The sequence below is a fragment of the Leptidea sinapis genome, chromosome 30 (genome assembly GCF_905404315.1).
Source record: "Leptidea sinapis chromosome 30, ilLepSina1.1, whole genome shotgun sequence".
Classification (NCBI taxonomy): Eukaryota; Metazoa; Arthropoda; class Insecta; order Lepidoptera; family Pieridae; genus Leptidea; species Leptidea sinapis.
In genome coordinates, this window is record NC_066294.1 from 2451498 (window position 1) to 2476081 (window position 24584).

Sequence of the window (24584 nt, forward strand, 5' to 3'; positions counted from 1 at the left end):
ATATAACTGTATAAATATAAGTTATCCTATATTGGATGCTCAACGTTTGTGTAAGGATGCTTCGTGAACATGATGGTCGTGATTACTGTCACAATTAGTAATTGCATCCAACAAATACAATGATTTATTAACTATAACAGGTCAATATGTCACCACAAGCAGCACCCGTTCACGAGTTGACGCATGGACCAGCCGCCAAGTGAGAGTTGAGCTACAAAACACGAAATGTACCATCATACAATATGTTTTAGCTTGTATTTGATACATTTCAGTTTTTTTAACGTGGTTTTTTTTTATTTAAAATCATATGTTTAAATACACATAATTTTTCTGACACTAAATATTACTATATAGCCCTAAACAAAATAAACCTTAATATTATAAACAGCTTACTTACTGTAATTATTAAGTTCGCCACGCGTGTCTGTCAGGTTGGGTTGTTATTTTCTAGACGAAGCTATCCCGCTCAAAGTCACGCGTGGCGAGTGTAGGTACCTACTATTACATTTGGTTTGGCACCGACTTCGAAGGTACCAATATGTAGCACATACAAATACTTAATAGTATTTTATTAATGTTAAAGGTAAAGGTTTGCATAAGAGGTGTAGTAATTAAATTTTTAGTTATTTGATACTTTTCAGTTTTTGAAGTTAGTTTTTGAAACGAAGTTTTTTAAATTTTTTACATAGTGTCAGTTAATATTAATAATATATAATCAACCTGAATGAAAATTCCTAAAAAAGCCGTGCACAACAGACAATTATATCATCCACGTAGACAAAAATTTTCATAAAATGAAAACTACTGGTCCAAACTATGTAAAACTATTTTGCATCGAACAAAAAATACCGATCGAATTGAGAACCTCCTCCTTTTTGAAGTCGGTTAAAAAGAAAATCAGTTATGGCTAAACAATAGACAGCCACATCTGAGATTCCGAGGAGAGATAAAGAAGGTCTGCAGCTGGGGGCCCCCGCTAATCCTCAAGGAACTCTTGGAGCAAAAGTGGGTGTTACCGTCCTTTCGGCGTTTGTAGAATGGAATGTGATTTGAGTTACATCGAGAACTTTGATGCGATGCGATTAGGTCGTTGACCACTGATGAATTATTAATTAATATTATATGCGTATTGCGTGCGAACTGTTCGGTGCTCGGTGACAATTTTTTTTACGGGGCGAGAGCCAATAGGCATTAGATTAGCCAATCATCTACCAATGCGTCTGTTGTCTATCTTACGGCTATCTTACCGTTTCTACAGGAACCGTATGCACTATAGTTTGCCATAACAAAAATAACAACAAAGAGAACAAACAATTGCAGCGCAACCATGAGGTAAAAGGGTTCCTTTATCTTTTGGACGTACAGAAAATGAAATGACGTACAGTGACTTCATATACTATTGTGCTTAAATATAATATTTGATTTTTAATATTGCTTTGGTGCGGGTCAACACTTTGTTCTCTTTTGCTCTAATATCCTCACATTGTTGCTATATTTTTTCTGTCTCGTGTAAGGCCTTGCGCGCCTTGCTCGAAGAACAAAAGTGAAATAATGCCAGCAATCGGTCTATGAATGCTCTCCATCTCTTACTCGGCTTCGGTAAGCCGAACATACATACCGTACAGAATACCAGCCAGGTGGGTATAACAGCGGTGCGTTTCTCTGCCGTGAAGCAGTAACGTGCAAACATTGTTGTGTTTTGGGTTGAAGGGCGATGTAGCTAGTGAAATTACATCTTATGTTTTAAGGCGAAGAGTAAGCAGAAAATACGCAAACATGGTGTTTTTAGACAAGTTTTGTGGTGAAAGTATAGCATTTCGAGCTATGAACACTATTTAATCCTGTTACACATATCCTTAATTCTTATTTGCTAATGCTTGCTGTTGGTTATAGTTAACACTGCCAAGCCTTTTTGAACAAGTGTTAGTTCTTTGAAGTTAAACAAGTTTTTTGGCATGGCGTGACGCATTTTTTGGTACTTCTCTCAGAAAAGTTATTCTTATAGCTTGTACTTTTTGTGTAGGTTCATTTATTCAGATTAGTAGTGAATAACGAGGATTGTAAGCATATAAACTGTTTTCCACGCAAGAATTTCGAAAATATTGGCTTTGTTACATAGATGGCGGGCCGGCAGCCGTGAACTCATATCGCTCAAGGTCGCTGGCATTTAGTGTCGCCTTTAAGTTAGGAGCGCAAATGCAAAAATGGCGCTCGGAATATTGGTTCTAGAATCCAAAATGTAATGTTTTGGTTGTCAGGGTGTCACTATCATCATGTGTCGTACACCGTCTTAGAAGTCTCGTCATTTTGTCTTAAAAAAAATAAGTTTTTTACTTGAGGATGTATCATTTATACCTCACTATCAATTCTTATTCAACTATCCAATCGAATGCTTAGAGTATGAAATATATAATGTACACTTTGTAGTGGCCACTTTGTATACACTTTCACAAAAGCTCCGATAAGTTCGATACACTGGCTGTGTACGGTGTAAGGTGTAAGTACGCTGAGCTTTATGCAATGAAACCTACACTTAACAAGTCAAGTGCAAAGTATTCATACGCGTAAAGATTCGATACTCGATAGCCATCAGTGAAAGCTTTCAAAAGGGGAACTTTATCGAGAAAATATCGCCTCTTTTGATTTTGGGTAAAATTATTCATTTTTAATATAAGATAAAGGTTGTGATGTTTCTATATTTGTGATCGCTTTGCATCGCTTTACTATCTTTATTTGTGGCAGTGTCGTGCAGCGGGTTGTTCCGTACCCTAGGTCTATTGGAGGCGAGGGTCGATCCTTTCATCACATACTCTTGGTAACAAAGAGTCTTAAATATTATTTCACAATAATGTTAATAGTATATTTAATACCTTCATTTATTTTTGACATTTTTTATCGATTTATTTTTACTTACTCAAGTCGAATACCTATTTGTTTTTCATCGCCTGGTAGAAATCGTGGATAAATCTTGTATAATGCTGAATCTTTTTTATCAATACTATAAAAAATAAATTAACTGTTAATAATATATTATAGACGAACGATACTCAAAAACAATAAAAGATATTTTATTTAATTATATTTTGAACATATAACTTGGAACTTGATAATCTTCGGTGGACATACAAGTAAAGGGAATTAACAATCAAAACACATAACAATACCCAGGGACATAAACTTTTTCTTCAATAACTTTTCTAATATTCATGAAGCACAGACATAATGTATACGAATTGCTGGTTTTTCATTTCGTGCGACTCGTTCCCCCAATTTCGGGGAGTTATGCAAACGTTATGAAATAATATTGCCCCTGGAACGCGTTAGATTGGAGTTTTGAATTCAGTACATGACAACACAGCGTGTGTCAATGTTGTCTTGTTTGAGATTGCATTGACGAAGCTGCGTTTTTACGAGTCGAGCGAGTACATGGCTACGTAAATTATTCACCAGAGTAACGCCTAAATACAGGATCAGCTTTGGTTCGGCAGAACGATTGGCGTGGCCGGACCACCGGACTATATTCGACGATATTATGTCAAATTTATTATTATTACCGTCCGGACTGTACCGGGTGCGACGACGGACAATTTTTTTTACATTAAAATAAGGAACGCTGAAGCTGATGGAAATTGAAACGCTATGCCCATTACAATGCAGTGCCGCTCAGGATTCTTGAAAACCCCAAAAATTCTAAGCGGCGGCTACAATTGCGCTCGTCACCTTGAGACATACGATGATAAGTCTCATTTGCGCAGTAATTTCACTAGCTACGGCGCCCTTCAGACCGAAACACAGTAATGTTTACACGTTATTTGTGTTTATCATTATTACTGCTTCACTGCAGAAATAGGCGCCGTTGTGGTACCCATAATCTAGCCGGCATTAGCCAATTGGAGCGGACCTACCGGACCATCCGATGGTCCTGCCTTACCAAATCCAACCATGTGTTTAAGCTTGCGAATAATGTACGTAGCCAAATACTCACTCGACTCGTAAAAACGCTTAAAGCCTATACACATCCAACGGTCTATCTTCTTCAACCGCTTTTTCACTCTCAGCCGCATTTGTTTCCAAAGTGGATTTCCAATATTTGTTTTGTATGGACATAATATTTTCTATGAGAGAATTTTTTGCCGCATGGTTTGACAGTTCTGTTGTGAAACAATTTCATTATAACAACAGGAAGCATGTTTTACGAAATAATTCTTGATGTTTAGAAATATTATTGACAAATTCATAAATAACAGTATTTTATTTATTATGGACAGAACAACGTCTGTCGGGTCAGCTTCTCAACGACTTCTCCAGTGGCAGACTCCTTTACACAGGATGCCGGCTAGATTATGGGTACCACAACAGCGCCTATTACACATTACTGTTTCGGTCTGAAGCTAGGGAAATTACTGAGCAAATGAGTCTTATACATCTTATGTCTCGCGCAATTCTCGTATCGCTCAGAATTTTTGGGTTTTCAATAATCCTGAGCGGCACTGCATTGTAATGGGCAAGGTGTATCAATTACTATCAGCTGAACGTCCTGCTCGTCTCGTCCCTTATTTTCATTAATAATAAACAAAGTAGTCGATTCGAAAGATCTGTACAATACATATTCAATTCATAACAACGTTGTATCGATAGACAGGCAATATTATTTACGTATTTCGCTTTAGGTGATCGTATGTTTTCATGTTAAAAAAGCTAAATAAAGTTGAACCAAACATTTTATATGCGCATTTGTGAAGAAGCCGAGCGTTTGTGAGGATAACACGAGGTCAACACTCAAGGTCCGTATAATTTGAACATTTGTTTTGATTACGTGCTATGCGCTGTTTTATTCGGAGTTTTTGTCTTACTCAAACATAACTTTATTTTCTAGTAAATATTTGCAGGTACCAAAGTTTTAGTGCCTTTTTCACGTAATGTTTGAATGTTCTTTTCCTAATCTATATAAATAACATTATTTATTTATTTATTTATTAGGTTTATTTACAATCACTTACAATAATACCTACACACAAATATAAAAAGTAGAACTAAAAACTAGGCACTAAATGTAGTGATTACTTACAAATAAACACAGCTTACCAATTATGCTGCAAATGGTCTTGCGGAATTTGGGTAAGGAATCAGCAAATATATCAATATCAGCTACGCTATAAGAATTTAAAATTTTACATAATCGAGGGTCTGGGGAATTGGTACCTAGGATCGTTCGACGAAGTGGAGGACAAAGTGGAGTAATAGGCTTGGTGGAATTCTTACTGGTACTCTTAGACTAAATTTATTTAGCAATTCGGGGCAGTCAATAAAGCCGTTCTATAGTTTATGAGTAAACAGAAGATCCAGAAGTTCTCTACGTTCATCCAAAGAGGTCATTTTAATGTTGTATTTAGTATTAAGGCCATTAAAAAAGTTACGCTAATAAGAACAAAATATAATATAGCAATAATGTTAGTGTTATAAATAAATAAAAATACTTGCAATACATGTGTCTGTTTGTTGAAATACAGGTAACTCCTTGATCGGCTCCAGATACTAAATTTTTTTTGTACCTATGTACTTAGTTCATTACATTTATTTGCTTTTTAATTAGAATAAGTAATTTTTTGTGAAACAATAAATAAAAACCAAAATGGCTGACATGCAAATAAATGAAATTAAAAAAAAATATGTGGTGTCGTGGGACACCAGGTAGGAACGAAGTTCCTTCGGCTAATGTAGAATCGACACAAATTGCAAAAAAAATCGTTCTAATATTGCTATAATCGTTATCATATATTAATATAATAATATTGATAATATATACACTACTCGCTTGTGTATGCGACTGTCGCGCCTGCGCACGTCTCATTTAACGGTTTAATTCCACGCACTTTTCCACGCACTATTTTCCACGGATTTTTTCTTACGGTTTTACTATCACATTTTTTTCAGTTCGGTCGCGCAGCAAAATTCCTATCCCTCCAAGCCTGCCGTAAGGAACTTCGTTCCAATAAGATATTTTTACACGTTTTTTATTAGCTTCACCTATATGGTATGTTTGTTTATAGCCGACTCATTTGCGTGCCATTTTGACCCACTTTTTGACAATACATTAATTTGATAAATTTATTCCATTTTTCAATTTGAAAAATAAGATTGATTTACTACTCGGGTTAGTCGAGTAAGGGCCGGTTGTTTGAATAATAGTTAATTTTTACTAATAGTTACAGTAACCATTAGTTAGTTGACTATAGTTAACGCCTTAACCAGTAGTTAAAGTAGATGTACGTTGTTTCAACAAAATTTTGACTATGGTTAAGGCTTACTATAGTCAATTGTGTTGCTATACAAATAACCACGGGGAAAACGTCAGTAGCAGCTGATCCAAAGCGCTCACTGCATGATTTCTGCAACATGAAATAAAAATTGAGGTTACTTTTTTACTTTACATAGATTGTTCAAGTTTAAATAAGTACTTACATAAATAACCGTAGGTAGGTACTTACCTATTCGTTTGTCTTTCCACTGAATCCTTCACTTAAGCAACTATCCAAAGTACCGTACTTTTGGACATCCTATACCTTTCGAAAAATTCAACTTCATCCCAATAATCTAGCTGCATAATTCTAGCCCGGAATGTTTTAGGACGGCGATTCAACACATATTCTACTACAATTTCATCATCGGAAGAACTTTCCGAATCTTGAAAATGCCTTGCTACACTTAAATCCATTATTTTAGGTCAAAAATGCAAAACCGCGAAAGAGTCGATTGACGTAAACAAACAACTTAACAAATAGTCAAAAAGATAACTACTACGTCTGCCTGTAGTCAATTTTTTTTAACTAAGTGTAGTAAAATTATAACTATAGTTATCATTACTATAGATTGAAAAACAGAATTTCGTCAATTTTAACTAATGGTTACTTTAACTATCGAATTTTAACTAATAGTATCCTTAACTAGTGATCAAACAACGGGCCCTTAGTCTTTTATTGGGCGATGTATATGCATTTACAATATTATCCCAAAAAAATGTACAAAACAAATGTGTTTAGAAATTCAAAAGAATTGTTTTAAAACGTTTGTCTGATGAAGGTTATTATAACATAAATCATTGTCTTAATGATACCACAAACTGAGAATGAACCCTATTTCACCAGTTGGAAAGACGTTCCTCAGTTACAATTTTTTTTATAAAAAATAAGTTACGAAACGAGCAGGACGTTCAGCAGATTTCGGTAATTGATACGCGCTGCCTATTACAATGCAATGCCGGTCAGAATTCTTGAAAGATCCAAAAATTCTGAGCGGCACTACAATTGCGGTCGTCGCCTTGAGACATAATAATTATTATGTTATGACTCATGTGCCCAGTAATTTCACTGGCTACGGCGCCCTTTAGACAGAAACACAATAATTTTTACACATTACTGCTTCACGGCAGAAATAGGCGCCGTTGTGGTACCCATAATCTAGCCGACATCCTGTGCAAAGGAGCCTACCACTGGCATATTGAAAATATTACAACCATGCATTCGCCAACGTATACAATAGACATTATCAAGTGTGTAAGAGGAAAATAGTGACTAAGTCAGTAATTGTAGTTTCATAATATAATAATATAAAGTATGCGGGACGCTGGTAGTTTGGTGTTAAACAAAGTCAGTTAATAAAAAAAACTAACAATAAACATCTCCTACGGGCTTTGCTTGTAGTTACAAAGCAATAAACCGTAAGAGGCCACTTCATACAAACTGTTAACAATTGTAACACGTGGCGTAACAAAAACGCGCCAACTTCTAACACATTTGCACATTTTTTTTTTTAATTTATTTAGTGGCACGGGTAGCAAGTCCATAGGCCATTTTGTATAGTAGTAACTTTATTTAGTGTTACCAAATATTAATATAATTTTAGGTGCATTATAATCTTATTTTTTCTAGCTGATTTATAAGTTTACCATTGATATGGTTGATCTGATCGCCTGTTAAAACACCTGTATGTAAGACTTCATAACTATATTGTTAAATCGTAGTTTAAAGAACTGCCTCCTTTAAATAAAGCCTTAAATGCACAAATCTTTAGATTTCATCAATAGTCTTGAGCCACTGTAGTGTTGATGATACATTCTAAACGGCCGGCAACCAAGTTGGACCCACATTGGGGCAACTTGGGACACTTTGCCACCCTGACACGAATCTAATAATAGAAGTTTTAGTATAGTTAAATAAGTACCTATTTTTGAAACTTCTCATGTATTTTTTATTTTCTTTATGTATTTTAAGATCTATCTTCTGATTATTCCATATTTGCCTGGTCATGTTTTTAACTACTATATAAAATATATCTTCTTATCTTCTTATATATAAAATTCTCGTGTCACAATGTTCGTTCCCGTACTCCTCCGAAACGGCTTGACCGATTCTCATGAAATTTTGTGAGCATATTGAGTAGGTCTGAGAATCGGCCAATATCTATTTTTCATACCCCTAAATGTTAAGGATAGTCCACACGAAATTTTATTTTTTTGACATTTTTTTTAAATTCGTTTGATTATGAGTCAATATTAAAAAATACATACAACTTCAAATTTTCACCCGTCTATGATTAACACCTATTTTTCTATCGCGATTTTTATATAATTTTGTCCCTACCATCTAAAAATCCGCTTTAGCGTTGCAAGATGGCAATCGAATACGACAGTTGTAGAACGATATATTTGTTAGGTCTGAGAATCGGTTGCATAAATTTTTTATACCCCAAATTTTAATTATTGAATTTTGTTTAGTTGCTTTATATGGCAATACAACGTAAGTATTATATATAGATGTATAACTGGGTGTATATATATAGTGCGATAGAAGATGTAATCAGATAAACGTAGTCGCGAAAGTGATAGCGACCGGGAAGAGTCCAGCCAAATGAACATTTCCAACTGTTTATGGACCATAAGATCATATCTAATCTTGGAATTGCTTTGGTCAATAGCTAGGTCGTTCCTATAATATAACATCATCCAAAAAACTTCAAGTTTAAAAAAATGTAGGTCCTACCTCTAAGTAGTAAAGTTAGTAAACTTTGCTATAGATCTGGTGCAGTTAAATGGAAATTTATGTACCTATAGCTGTTAGGGGGAGTATACTCCTTGGCTGTCGTATTGTCAGAAATTAATGGGCCAGAAATTTTAGGTACTGTTGCTGCACCAACTTTTTCTAATAATATGTTAGAACTTTCGTTGTTAGTGAGTCATTTTCCTCGCTTTAAAGATTTCCACGAATTTACAAAAGTAATGTGTTATCACAATGCCACAAATACGAAACGCTACGAAATATTTTGTAAAAAAATATGCCTGATGATGTCCAGCCATTTGCTGTCCACCAAAAAACAAGAAAATTATACCAATAATTTCAACCGTGGTAGTTACTCACGGCCTACCTTTGTACCAAGTAGTAAAGTAAAGTATGCATTTATGCATATTATTATTCATGACAGCACAAAACATATAAACATAGTAAAATTAACAAATAAAAAATACGACGTCAGGAAAAGGTCACCCTCTCAGCAACTGGAATTGATTTCGAACACTGATTTTCAGTAGGTACCTGCCAAGTCGACCTGTTGACAACAGCTGTAGACTTTGCTCTTAATAGTGATTTTCATTATTATAACACTCGAAATAAGGGATTGCTTGTAACTTATTCTAGTAGGCTTCATAAGATACATAATAGCTTTAAGGGTAAATGTATACACTTTTATAATAAGGCCCAGCCACTGTTCAGGCATTATCTATAAATAAATTTTAATCTTTTATTAAGAAATGGCTCTGTCGTAAATCCTATTACTCCACTGCTGAATATCTAAGTGATCGGACAGCCTGGGACTAGATTGTGATTATTTTATAGCGATTGAAACGACTGTACAATATTGTATATTTTTATTGAAAAGAGCGCAAAAAAAGAATGCTGGGAGAGTTTCTTACGCCGCTTCTTCTCTCTCAGAGCGCCATTTGATTCCGAAGCGGTAGTAGTATCTAGTAGTTATTAGAAATGACATCAAAAAGAATTCAAAAGGAATCAATTTTGAGAAAATAAATGCCTTTTATGACAACACGGTTCCTTTTGTTAAAGGTCTTAAAAGTGACCATACAAATATAGTAGAATAAGAGAAGAAACTAAGAAGATTGAATTTGAAAGCGAATTTTAAAAGATTTTCATTTTAATTGTATTAAATAGGACATATTTTGCTATTTTTTATTTATTTGTGCTGTTTATTTTATAATTTTATGCCTCTGAACACTTTTGTTTCTCTAATAGTAAAGATTTCAGTTTGTTTTTAAAGGAGAACAAACTTTTTTGATCTTTAATAGGTGGAGCAAATCATTCCAGCATTTGGAGGTGCTGTATTTAAAGCTACCCCTAAATGCTGCGGTACCGTGAAGAGGCACTTCGAGGAGAATCTTGCCGTGACGCGTCTGATAACTCTCATTTGAGTCCGATAACCACTTAAGCCTTTTATATAGGTAAAATGGTATTCTGTACTTAACCACGCTAAAAAGTAACGAGGCAAACTCTAATTGCCTACGTAATTCCATCTTCATTATGTTGTTGGTGTTTTAGAATTACCAACATGAAGGTGATTTCAAAATGAAATAATAAGTCTCATAGCCTTATGTTATATCTTATTGAATTTTATATTTCTTTTGCGTCTGTCCCACCCTTTACAAAATTCTGGGTACGCCCATGCCGGTAACGCTCCTGTGACTCCTCTAGTGTCGCAAGAGAATTATTATTGTGAAAATAAGGGACGAGACAACCAGGACTTTCAGCTGATGGTAATTGATACGCCCTGCCCATTACAATGCAGTAAAATTCTGAACGGTACTACAACTGCGTTCGTCACTTTGAGACATAAGATGTTAAGTCTCATTTGCCCAGTAATTTACTAGCTACGGCGCCTTTCCGACCGAAACACAGTAATGTTTACACATTACTGCTTCACGGCAGAAATAGGCGCCGTTGTGGTTCCCATAATCTAGCCGGCATCCTGTGCAAATGAGCCTGCCACTGAGAATGTGGGCGGCGGTGATCACTTAACATCAGGTGACACGTACGTTCGTTTGTCCTCCTCTTCAATAAGTAAAATAAAATGTTTTTCTTTAAATTATTGGAATGAAAGGACAAATCCAGTATTAACTTTGTTAGATAAAAATACAAAAGTGTATTTAAAAGATTGACAAATAAATTATTTTCGTTCCGACATGCACTCCGTAGAGTGCTATCCATAAACAATAATTTAGAAACTTGTTCAATTATAGTATGAACTGTCCCAAAGTTGGGGAAATCCGCAAACTTAGATTATTATTATAAATAGTTGTCGGCAATAAACTTATTTTAACAAACAAAACGCGCCATGTGGTCACTTGATTCTTGGTACAAATTCCGCTTCGCTACCATCGTCTATCTCTCTCATACATACCACGATCCATTCAAATAATGCCTTTCTATCGCATTTCACGAGCCACGATTCGTTACTTGACGACTCGACTATAATTTTCAAATATCAGTTCGCGATCAACCGCCGTAAGGAGAGGTCGATTTACGTGTTCACGATTTCGATACTTTCGTAAAAAACTAATAACTTTTTGTTTTTGCGATACAAAGTGACGGCTTGGGATTTGTGCTGTGGTATTAGTTCTGTGAAGTTGATACATGTGTGTTGTGAAAATTTGTTGGATTTTTACGGTAGGTACAAATAATATTCATTTTATCTAATGTTTCGATTAGCTAGGATTAACGCAAGTTACACATAACATTATAATTATGGTGTTGCGGATAAAAAGATGAAAGCCACTTCTAAATGATTTTTTAACTAATTTTCTTTATTGTTTATAAGTTTTATTTTCTCAATAGCCACAAAGAACGATAAGCTTGAAGGTTACCGAACAAAATTTACACAATTGTGTAAATTGTATAAAACTAAATATTACTACTTCATTTATATTATATGTTTCGTTACCTAAAGCCAAGGTTGTTTGTTACTTATTGTTGATAAAGAATTACTAGGTACTTACTTATTTCATTTGATTCCTAATTAGTAATTCAGTCGTAAAAAGGTTTCATCAAAGGTTCATCACGCGTTTAAAATCGATTTGTATCATTTAATTATCAAGGTTATTGCAATGTCTATATTGTAGGTACTACTAACAATAAGTTACATACGGAAAAACCTTATTGTAACTGTGAAATTATTGTTTATTGTCACGAACGTTCGCGTTGTTGAGTTGTCAATCTGTCATTTAAGTTTCAATTTACAAGTTACGACTTACTTGTTAAGAATGGAATTTTTATTATTACGAAAACTCAAACGAATTAGGGCATGTTTTTCTTCACTAAAAGTTAAGAGGTGTACCTAGTCGGTAGGTTTTTATGACTACTAAGATGATGGTTTGACGCACTTAGTACCTCTAGGTATGTAGGTAGGTAGTTCATATTTTTCTTTACGATACAGTCTAATCAACAATGTTGATGACTCATTCTGCTCTTAAACCTTTACTTGACCACTAAGTAATATAAAAAAAATATAATGTTTAAGTTACCGCCTATATTCTCATAAAGAAAACCACTAAGTAGGTAGGTAGGTAGGTACTTACCAACGTTGATTGTAATAATTTATCTATATTATGTTTATGAGTTTTCTTCAGCTTGCCAAGTTAACCATACTTGTTTCGGTTCTACACGAGGCATCTCCTGGAGAAGTTGACTCGCCGAACCCTGGAACGAGAAATTTTGGTAGTATATTATTACAAATATTACACAATTCTAGATAACATAATAAAATTGTAGACTATTAAGCAAACCAAAATAAAAGAATATTTTTTTTAATAAGTTTAAATTAGAGACAGTGTGTTTTTTTTTAAATGTACATAGATTTGTAAAAAGCTTGAAAACATCGTTAATCCTGAAGAACCAGTTTATATAAATGGGACAAAGTACACATTATTGGATTCATGAATTGTTATTGGTCCAATCCGACGTTTAGGGGTCGAAAACCACATTTGAATGTCCTGTTTCATAAACAAACATACCTACCAATCTAATAAAAGTAAGACAGACTAGGGTACCTGTATTTAAATTACGGACTGCTAGATAAGTATGCAAATTTCCACTTCAATCCGACGTTAATACTATTTTTATTAAATTATAATTTTTTGTGATTATTTTTACTACATTATCTCTTATTATTTCATTTATTATTGTAATATTGTAGGGTCTTTACCTTTAGTCTTAAGCTTTACGTCAAATTAAATGTAGCATTAATTATTGATTGTGTTAGGTTATAATATTATAAAACGAAACCACTGAAATATTTGCATGTCTGTTAAGACGAAACATGTGCCTACTCTTAAATTTGTAACAACTTGTGAATGTTTCTGGCAAATAAAGAACTTTGACTTTATAGGTAACAATGGGTGAAAAAAACGCTCAAACATTTCGTTACATAGACAAATCTACTTACCAAGCTAATAAAAGCATGCTTATAGTAACTATTTATAATATATAAAATAACTTATAGTACAACTGTTGTAGATTCGAGTCCTATGTACTATAACATCAGTCCGTCAATCAATCACTCAGTCTAGTTAGTCAGACATGTTATTGGCCATACAGACTCTGTGTTACAGACAGACGTAACAATGCACTTAGCATGTTCCTTTCTAAGTTGAAGGTTTCTTTGCGTTGTCTATGATCTTGCTCAGGTAAGTAAAGGTTAAATGCAAGATCAACCAATTTTGTCGTGTCATGAGTCGTTTTCGGTATATTCTAGAGTTTGGGGATTGGGTCTAATTCACCTATTTTTATATTATATTCTTCCTTTATCCTTCGTTCATTCATTCATTGTTATGCTTTTGCTAGACCACCTCATTCCTGTAACACTTTCAGCAATCGTTGGCTCACATTTTTATGTGACAATAAGGGATGAGACGAGCAGAACGTTCAGCTGATGGTAATTGATACGCCCTGCCCATTATGCAGTGCCGCTCAAGATTCTTGAAAAAATCAAAAATTCCGAGCAGCACTACAATTGCGCTCGTCTCATTGCGACATAAGGTGTTAAGTCTCATTTGCCCAGTAATTTTACTAGCTGCGGCGCCCTCAGATCTGAACACATTACTTACAAATTACTGCTTGACGGCAGAAATAGGCGCCGTTGTGGTAACCATAATCTAGCCTGCATCCGGTGCAAAGGAGCCTCCCACTGGTCCCACACTGGTAAGAGCTAAGTTTCCAATATTATATAATTATTTAAAGGCTCCTTTTCCTGGTTGCATTACTTAGAACATAATTATTTTAGCTTTGTACAAATTAATATATCACATGCATCTGTTTGTGTTTTGGACAGTATTAGTAACAACATATGCATATCGCATTGAGGTTCGAAGAGCAGTTTGCATCGAATACCAATAACCTCAGCACAATATCCAAACTTAGAATTATTAGATCTATCTAAAATAATATGCCTATGTCCAATCTTAATTTATAATATTTAATGTGTAGTTATAGACCACAAGAAGGCTACAAAACCACAAGGAACTGCGGTGTATGGAAACTACGGTGTTAGTTACCGGTAGCTCCTTCACTATTAATAATAAGGCAGTGACCGCACTTGGCGGTACAGACGACAAAAGTGGACGAGCGATAATAATTTAATGTACTTTTAAAATTGATGCGGTAATATTAAAACAATGTAAAGAGGATAGATAGATGGATGTATTAAAATACCATTCTTTTTATCTGGATGGAGAAGCACAGTGCGACTTTCAAGGAACTTTTAAGTACAACCAAACATCTTATAGCTGTGTTTCTAAGAGTGTCCAACCACATTTGATTCTACTAGTGTTGCAAAAGAGTACTACTGCGGTGATCACTTACCTTCAGGTGACTCATAAGCCCGCTCCACATTGTATTACCAGTGGGAGGCTCGTATGCACAGGATGCTGATTAGATTATGGGTACCACAACGGCGCCTATTTCTGCCGTGTAGCAGTAGGTAATGTATAAACATTACTTTGTTTCGGTGTGAAGGGCTTCGTAGTTAGTAAAATTATTGGACAAATGAAACTTAACATCTTATATCTCAAGGTGACGAGCGCAATTGTAGTGCCGCTCAGATTTATTGGGTTTTTCAAGAATCCTGAGCGGCACTGAGCTGAACGTCCTGTTCGTCTCGTCCCTTATTTAAACAAAAAAAATTCACGAGAGAAACGCGAATGTGGAACCGATTCACATAATCTTAGCAGGTTCTCGCCTTGTTCTCCAATTTTTGTCGGTTTTTTAGTGCGAGACAGAAGAGAACTTCTATTGACTCCACGCTTGCATGTTTCTCAGGGTCGGTAGCGAGAGACCTGTATTGAGAACCTTGCGTGTGTGTACCTAAAGAAGCTCTCGCCGGGAATGTCGCTCTTGCCTAGATTATCGGCGAGGATCTCGCGTGAATTTGGAGCTTGGTTCTCCTGAACGGTAAAAAATGCAACTAAAATTGTTTGAATAAATTTGAAATTATTGATCAATTTTAAAAGGATTAAAACGCATTTTATTGTATCTATATTTTTAAATTAGATTTTTGCGTAAAAGTTACATTTTTTGTTATTATTTTAGTTAACCCGACGTTTCAAGACATTTCCAGATCTCGTTTTTAGGGGTACTGATTTGGAATTAATCCTAGAAGAGTGAGCACTTTAAAAAAATTACAAATTGTTTATAATATTATTAATTATAGTATTGTAGCAATTCGCACTTGGCCGTTTTTTATTCACTTTAAAACGCGCTGTTTGTGAATTGATAATAAGGACAAGGCAATATCGCAATATCCGCGTCAATTGTCAGGCATTATATTGTAGACTAAGTCTAAAGTCTCAAAACGAACTAACAATAAAGAGTTGACCTCATCTTACTTATTTTAATGCACTTTGAATTTGTCATTAATTTATTTATCTTCCTTACCATATCTACTCTTTAACCGACTAACCGAAGTAAATTTCGGATTTCGGTTATAAAGTTTGGTGCATCATCGTAAGGAACATACTTAAATTTCTTAGTGTTCGGATAAAGGGTAATAAATTAATATAATAACTTAAAAAAACACCAAATTAAAATAACTAAAATATTCATAACAGAAAAAAAAAATTAAGTAAATTATATTGGTGTTCCTAATTTGAAATAACAGTGCAGCAGTTTAGTTATAAGTGTTCTTATCTATGGCAGCAGTCATTGCTATCAAAAGGTGCTGAGTCAGCATCATGCAGCATCGGCATGAAACAAACAAACCGCTGATTTTCAGTAGCCCTTCGTGACCCATGAAGTACCTAACTACTATTTTAGTGCTCGTCCCATTAGTTATAATTAAATTTTAAATAACAGAATAAATTTCAATTTCGCTCCGATTACCCACTTGGTACAGATAAAATAATATTATACATATAAATATTAATTTGTAGTGTCATATTAGGAATTTCAGTATCGAAGACAGAATTAAAAATTATACCAACTGGGTATGTGGGATTAGTCCTTGTTACCTATAAGTATAAGGTTTTCGGAAGCTTGCAACAGTCTTCAAGCTACAAAAAAGTGGTAAATTATTTCATCAAATAAATCTTCTTTGGTTTTTCTGGATACGTAGGTACGTAAGGGTTACCTTCTAACGATTGACAACCCTATTTTTCAACGTCATCAGCGTCAGATGACCTACGAACCAAAGAGGATGTAAATACTACGTTTTAAGGGGCGGGACTGCCTAAGTAAAGATAAAAGTTTAAAATAGTAGTAATTACTGTATGGTGATTGGTGACGCAGTAGCATCGGGCAAGTTTGAAAGCGAACAGTTGCTTAAAACGTAGTGGATTTCGGCTATCTCCGTTTTTTACAAGATTATAGCCGTCATCTGTCAATCTATCAATGACTGCACGTTTCATACAATTAGAGAATGAATCGCTCTTTTCTTAGAGAGTTTCGCTCGGCTGCTACGAACATGGATAGAAGTACATGTCATAAGTAGACAGAGGACAGGAGGCAAAAACTATTAAATATTTTTTTCATAATAATAATAATATATAATAACAATATTTTTTACACACTTTTTTACACAAATTATCTTGCCCCAAGTTAAGCATATATAGCCTGTGTTATGGGTTACAAGACAATGATATATTTAATACAATATACTTACTTTAACATACATAAATACATTTAAACATCCATCACTCGGAAACTTCTTCTTCCTTACTTGGTTACTTTGCACAGGATGCCGGCTAGATTATGGGTAACACAACGGCGCCTATTTCTGCCGTGAAGCAGTAATGTGTAAGCATTACTGTGTTTCGGTCTGAAGGGCGCCGTAGCTAGTGAAATTACTGGGCAAATGAGACTGAACATCTTATGTCTCAAGGTGACGAGCGCAATTGTAGTGCCGCTCAGAATTTTTGAGTTTTTCAAGAATCCTGAGCGGCTCTACATTGTAATGGGCAGGGCGTATCAATTAGCATCAGCTGAACGTCCTGCTCGTCTCGTCCCTTATTACCATAAAAAAAATATATATATGATCGTCTGGGCGCATTTGAATGTGACCGAACCACCTTAAGCGTTTCTCTTTGACCTTCTCGACTATTGGGGCAACTTTAAAACTTCCTCTGATGTACTCATTTCGTCTAGAAGTGTGCAGTTTATTTAGGTGGTAGTAGGTAGGATCGCTAACCACTCGGCTATACAGGTCGTCATAGCAACGATGTTTTAGTAAAAACAAAATAGAATATTGATGTTTGGACACCAGTTACAATTGTTTAATCCAAGGATGACATAAATGTTCTACCAGTTATAAACGTTAAACCTCAAATTAATCTTCGTTTTTACATTCCTTGCCCCAAATATTTGGAGAGTGGATTTAAAATACGGATAACAGATGACATAGGTAACGTCAAGCGGTGAAATGGATCGACTTTTAATCACAGATAAATATAAGCTGATTAAGATTATTAATTAATTAATACTGAGCCTGATGTTGGCAACACTACTGGTATATATACTGTATGTATATTCTTTGCTGGGTATTCACCTACCATGAAAGTAACGCTCGATAAAGTTCTTATATCGCACAACGCTTGGGGAAAACCACAGATTATTGTTTGCAACAAATTTTGCCTCATTCATTTTTTCAAGGTTTTTCTCATAATATTACCTATTTTATTCTTAGAACGCCAGTGATGAGATCATTGCACCTTTGACTCTAAAGAAAGAGGAGGAAAAACGAGCATATGTTAATACGGGCTAACTGGTGATTAAAAAGCGTCGCTTTAACGTACGTATGAATTCGAATACATTGGTAAATGCCAGGTGAGGAGGGAAGCAAGAGCCGTCAAGGACGCTTTTGAACCGTTAAAGTGATATACATTTAAGTTAAAAAAAGACAAAATACAGTAGATATTAAAGCTTTCACCAGTATGGTTTTGGTTTGACGAGACACGTAACATCCATACTACGGGTTCGAATCCTGGTAGGTGCAAGCATTTATATGATGAATATGGATATTTGTTTCCGAGTCATGGATGTTTAAATGTATTTATGTATGATTATATGTATGTTTATATGAATTTATGTATGTTTAAGTAAGTATATTGTATTAAATATATCATTGACTTGTAACCCATAACACAGGCTATATATGCTTAACTTGGGGCAAGATAATTTGTGAAAAAAGTTTTTTTTTTATGGAATAGGAGGACAAACGAGCGTACGGGTCACCTGTTGTTAAGTGATCACCGCCGCCCACAATCTCCCGCAACACCAGAGGAATCACAGGAGCGTTGCTGGCCGTGGCCTGAAAAGTGTGTCAATATTATTATTATTATTATTATACTCTCCAAGAGACAAGCGCAAATGTGTAATGGGTATCCCATACCGTACCAAAACCACTTCAAACATGGCGAAGGTTCTCCTACCAACAGGTGACCTTACGCTTATGAGTTTTCTTCCGACAGTGTAATCAACCATTGCAATGGGCAGCGCTTCACTATTGATTTAACTAGATTAATTAATAACTGATACAATAAAAATGATAGTAGTCCATGCTATTGTTTCTCGATTAGGGGGAAGAGGAAGAGGGAGCAAACGGACAAAAGGTTCACGTGAAGCAAACAACCATGGACATACGATGTGTTGCATGCTCTAAGATTGACGACACTAAATCGTATCGGTTCGGGGAAAATTGCAGTCGGCAAGTGATTCCAGAAAGTCCGAGGAGCCCACCGGACTGTCCAATGGTTCTGCCGAACCATATCCGATCGTGTCTTTAGGCTCAGCAGTAACACTCGCTGTGTTGGGTTTGGAAGCGTAATCTGCAGGGGCGCCGGTACGAATAAATTTTATCACTTAGTAGTAACCAAACATTTTTGCCAAACAACTAATATAAAAATTCATTTATTTAAAATATTAAAGCGTGCTCTTACGAAAATGCTTTTGCGTTTCACATTACTAAATTAAAATCTTTTGTCTACGGTTGGTATGTGCCGAAAATGTTCGAATTAATTCTGGCGAGTTTTGAGGCGAGATAGTCGCACTCTAAATAGAGTAAAACCTCATTTGAGGCTTTATCTAAAACCGGTTTGGACGGAAGATGCAAAAACAGCGACGAGTAAGGTGACCATGAGTTCATGATAGTGAATACCCAATTATTTACAAGATACTGTAACTTTTTAAGTTACTGTTAAAAGCTGTCGAATAGATAAACATTTTTAAAACAATATCTTATTTTAAATTTAATCAATGAATAAAACCGGTTTACTTTATAAATTGCCCACATTTATGTACAGTTTTTGAAAATGCATTACGACCGAAACTGATTCAGCATATAATTGGTTTTCATCTCTAGGGTATTAGAAAATGGCTCATATTCAACTTGCATGGTTAAACTAACACATACTAATGAACAAACTAATTAACTGGGGCAGGAAGCTGCATAAAACTTACAAACGGTCTCAATAGTGCGGGGTGCGCGGCGGGAGAATTGCACAGATTGTACCCAGCTTACTTATAATTATATCACTCACGAGCTTTATTAATTATATGATCTGTTATTAAATTCAAATTCAAATATTTTTATTCAAAATAGGATGTGACATCACTTATTGAAAGTCAAAAAACTACCACCCATTCCAAAATGAATGCCTCAGACCTGAGAAGAATGGGCGCAACAAACTCAGCGGGCTTTTTTATTTTTCATTGAATAAATATGTTTACAAAGTAATATTGTACAATTAAACTTATTATTTAATAGCCTGAGGGCGGTCACTCCATTCCCAATCTGTGGTATCATTAAGAAAGTCATTTATGTTATAGTAACCTTTACCACACAAACGTTTTTTAACAATTCTTTTGAATAACGTAATTCTTTTGTTTTGAACATTTTCTGGGATCTTGTTGTAACACCATATACATCGCCCCACAAAAGACTTACTAACTCGACTTAGCCGAGTAGTAGGCATCATAAGTTTGTCTGTTCCTGGTGTTAACATTATGGTTATAACAAATATGAATTCATTTACGAAATATCCAGTTGCCATGTGATTCCATTACTGGCGGTTCACAATACGGGTGTTTTGATTTATCCCGTTTTCCCGTATCTACTGAGTATCCTTGACATTTACTGTTTTAAAAGTTCTGATGACAATATTATAAAATTGACTTCAAATAAGGCGCCTGCCGCAGTAAACTATTGTATCATCCCGTATCATCATGGTGTTATTTAACAACGTGTATGAACAACATTGTATTTGCAATACATATTTAAATTAATTTCTGTTTATTAACTGCAAAGATAAGTGTTTGTTGACAGTTACTTAATAGAAGCGATTAGCAGAAACGAGATGTAAATATATGCATCATAGTAACATAATTACACATTGCAACAAAGTATTCTTTTATAGTAGTAGCTGACCCAGCAAACGTTGTATTGCCGATATTAAAATCGCGATTCAAAAGTAACTGTTGATCGTAGATGGGTGAAAATTTGAAGTTGTATGTATTTTTTAATGCTGACTCATAATCAAACAAATTAAAGAAATTGTCAAAAAAAATAAAAAAAAAATCGTGTGGACCACCCTTAACATTTAGGGGGATGAAAAATAGATGTTGCCCGATTCTCAGACCTACCCAATATGCACTCAAAATTTCATGAGAATCGGTCAAGCCGTTTCGGAGGAGTTCGGTCCCGCACACCGTGACACGAGAATTTTATATATTAGATTATATTTCACAAGCTTCGGTCGTATTTTCATATATTTGTTTTTGTTGGGTTTACGAAAGGAAACTTAAGTATTCGTTGTGGAATACCGTCTCCTATCCACGTTTTTAGTTAAAATAATAAAGGTATTAAAGTTTAAAAATAAAAAACAGTTTTATAGTTTGTTTTTTACGTAGGTATGGACGTACGTTCTGGACAAAGTCCACTGGTTTATTCATAGACTAACGATATCCTATCGTATTGATGAAGAAAGTGTGCAAAAGATAACATCTATAACGGAGATACAGCAAGATAGATAAGAAAAAGGAATTTACTGTTACTGTAACTTATTTTGATTGACAAGTCGTAAACGGTCAGCCACGCTTGGTTGGAATTAGCTCCTTAGTATTTTGAATAATAAACTAGTTAACCACCAGCTAACGCGTAAATTGACAGCAGACAGATCTAAATTGGTCACGTATTATCGGGCTGTCAAGTTGTCTCTACGTTATTATATTGTTAGTCTATGGGTTTATTACCATTTATAAACATCTTAGCAGACTCAATGTTGCCATAGAACGAGCATTCCATTTTTTTTTCTTCTTATTTTCTTTGTTATTTAAATAGCATGAAAAGTTCTCCCAAATACTTAAAAGGCTCGATTTTTTATATCGTATGTCTTTCGAATATTTTTAGCTATCGCCATAGTTAGGAAACCTACGAGACCTTAGTAAATAGGAACTGTTATTTTCACCCTATTTTATAACTTCTACAGGAAAGTCCTGCTTTAAAACCTATAAAAAAGTCATACTTTAAAAAAAAACATTTAGTATTACATAGCAGTGCGTGTATTCATTGAAAAGCAGTTAAGATATCATCATGTAATTTATAGCAAAATAAATATATTTAAAATTTAATGCCTATACATTACTAATAAATAAAGGCATTTTTGCGGTCATTTATAATTCATTTTAAAATTATCTTTAATTCATAAGATTTATTGCTGCTATCAAAGTATTTATAAATATTTTATTGCAATAAGAAATCTGACATATGTATCGAACATGTTTTAATGCACGTATAATACAATGTAATATGTAAGTAATTAACCTCAATTAGGTAGTTTTTAGTACTTAAAACTAAATAATTTGAATATTTCCCTTTCAAACCTTATACCTACACATATTTTATATTAAAAGTATAATAAAAATAAATAAGTAAATAATTTAAATTGCTTATTCTACAATTCGTCAAGTTTATGGTAACCCCATTCTACGGAACGCGTTTGAGCAAGTTTTATTATGGAATGGCAATTATAAAATTATTTTGCTAACGCTTCAACTGGCGGAATACGCAGACGTACGTAACGTTTTATCGAGAATCTAACGGTTTTTTGTACGTTTACATGGTATACGGATTACCAGACATGATGAGACTGACAATTAATCGGAATTTGTTGAAAACATTTTACACCATCTTGAAATGTAACCAAATTTTTAAGCTTGACCTTTGAATGGAGAAGAGAAATACATTAAACTTATCAAAAACTGTGTGTACCAATATCTGATGCTGTTCATCCGAGACAATCTAAATGGTCAAAGTATATAGGTTTTCTTCAACCGGATCTTAAAATACATGTGTCTCAAGATTAAAATAATTGTTAAAATATGCCGCTGTGTGGTTAAGTTATCATAACGTAAATTACTATCCCCCTTATTCATAATGGTCCGCTAACTATAAACAGCCGCTTAGGAGTGTTTTTTCTCATTCTGACTTAGGTCAATAGAAGAAGACAGAGTGAGAATTAGCAATGCTTTAAGTTAGCAGACTATTATGAATAAGGGGGTTAATATATACCACACCTTTTTGATGGGGGGATACTGCAATATAAATATAAACTATAAAAGCGAAGAACACGAACAAAATCGTAAGCAAATTTTGTTACGAAATCGGTAAAAAATGTTTAGTTACTCGTGGTTTTCGCAAGAACTATTTGATGATGATTTTGACAGTAGGGGTTAGTAGCGCAGTCTCTTCCTTTCGACAGCTGGAGTACGTTTTAATTAATTATTTTAAAGCGCATAAAATACATTTATTTTCTCAAAATTTGTTCTTTTAGAATTCATTTTCATGTCATTTCTAACACTACGATTTATTTCGCCGTTTAAACTAATAGAATCTATTTAAATAAAACACTTAAAGGATTAAAACGCATGTAATTGTAACGGTTTTACATTAGATGTTTGCGTAAAAGTTACATTTTTGTTTTATTTAACGGTTATTTAAGCAGTCCCTCTGAAAACGAGATCTGGAAAGGTCTTGAAACGTTGGGTTAACTTAAATAAAAATGTAACTTTTACGCAAACATCTAATGTAAAACCGTTACAATAACACGCGTTTTAATCCTTTAAAAGTGTTTGATCTAAATTTGTAATACTCGCGTTAATCAAAGAAAATACTTATAGAATCTAGATTAATATTAATTAATGCTATAATAATAGGTCCGCTAAATTTCTAGTCTCAGGCATATCTTTTCAAATACGTGGTAGAACCTGACATATACCTTGAACTTTGGCGATACAGCAGTCCAAGATCTTATAAAATATATAATATATTAAATATCTTATATAAAATATTTTTATTTAATCAAAACAAATCTTATAACTATATTTACAATACTACGACTACATAAAATTAAAACTATCATTACGTGTAAGCGTACCAAGAATACTGGCAGCATTACCGCGTTGGATAGCAAGGCTGATCCGTTGACCGAAATAGCTGCCAGCGCTTGGGTTTCCAGTAGCCTTATTGAGGCGCGAAGATAATATTTTGAACATTCTCCGCGCCTCTGGGCCCCACGGGCCAAGTGTCGCGACACCAAACGGCACAAAGATGTATGACTCACTGAGACCAACATATTTGCGACGCTTGCTGTCTTCGGCAGTCGAAGCAGCAGCACCAGCACCAACTGACGTAACTTGGACATGAGGAGGAGCCAGAGTGTCGACGCAAGTAGCGTCCCACACCAGCGCCCTTCCCCGTGCCCAAGCCACCAGTGTCATTCCATCAGGACGCTTGCCATCGCGGCGGGTAATACCATTTGGCTCTAAAACAGCTGGTATATTAAGAGCGGCAAATGCCCTGCGGATGACTTCATTAATGCTGGCGTGACGACTGATACGGCCTTCCGATTTTAGGCAGGATAACCCGTGGCGTCCAAGAGCATCTACCTGAACGCCACATCTACATTGATGTGGTTCATTCAGTTTTATACCGAGCCGGAGTGATACGCATATTGACAATGTCATATTGTCAAGTAGCGTTCCAAT

General features: G+C 34.9%; 1 protein-coding gene across 1 annotated transcript in view; it reads left to right on the forward strand.

Moving 5' to 3' along the window:
• The first annotated feature begins 11558 nt into the window (after positions 1–11558).
• The window catches only part of LOC126973856 (uncharacterized), a 168790-nt gene continuing 155764 nt past the window's right edge, over positions 11559–24584 (forward strand). Inside the window, exon 1 of the mRNA XM_050821203.1 lies at positions 11559–11726. The gene's annotated coding sequence lies outside the window, so the exon portion shown is untranslated. The remainder of the gene's footprint in view (positions 11727–24584) is intronic.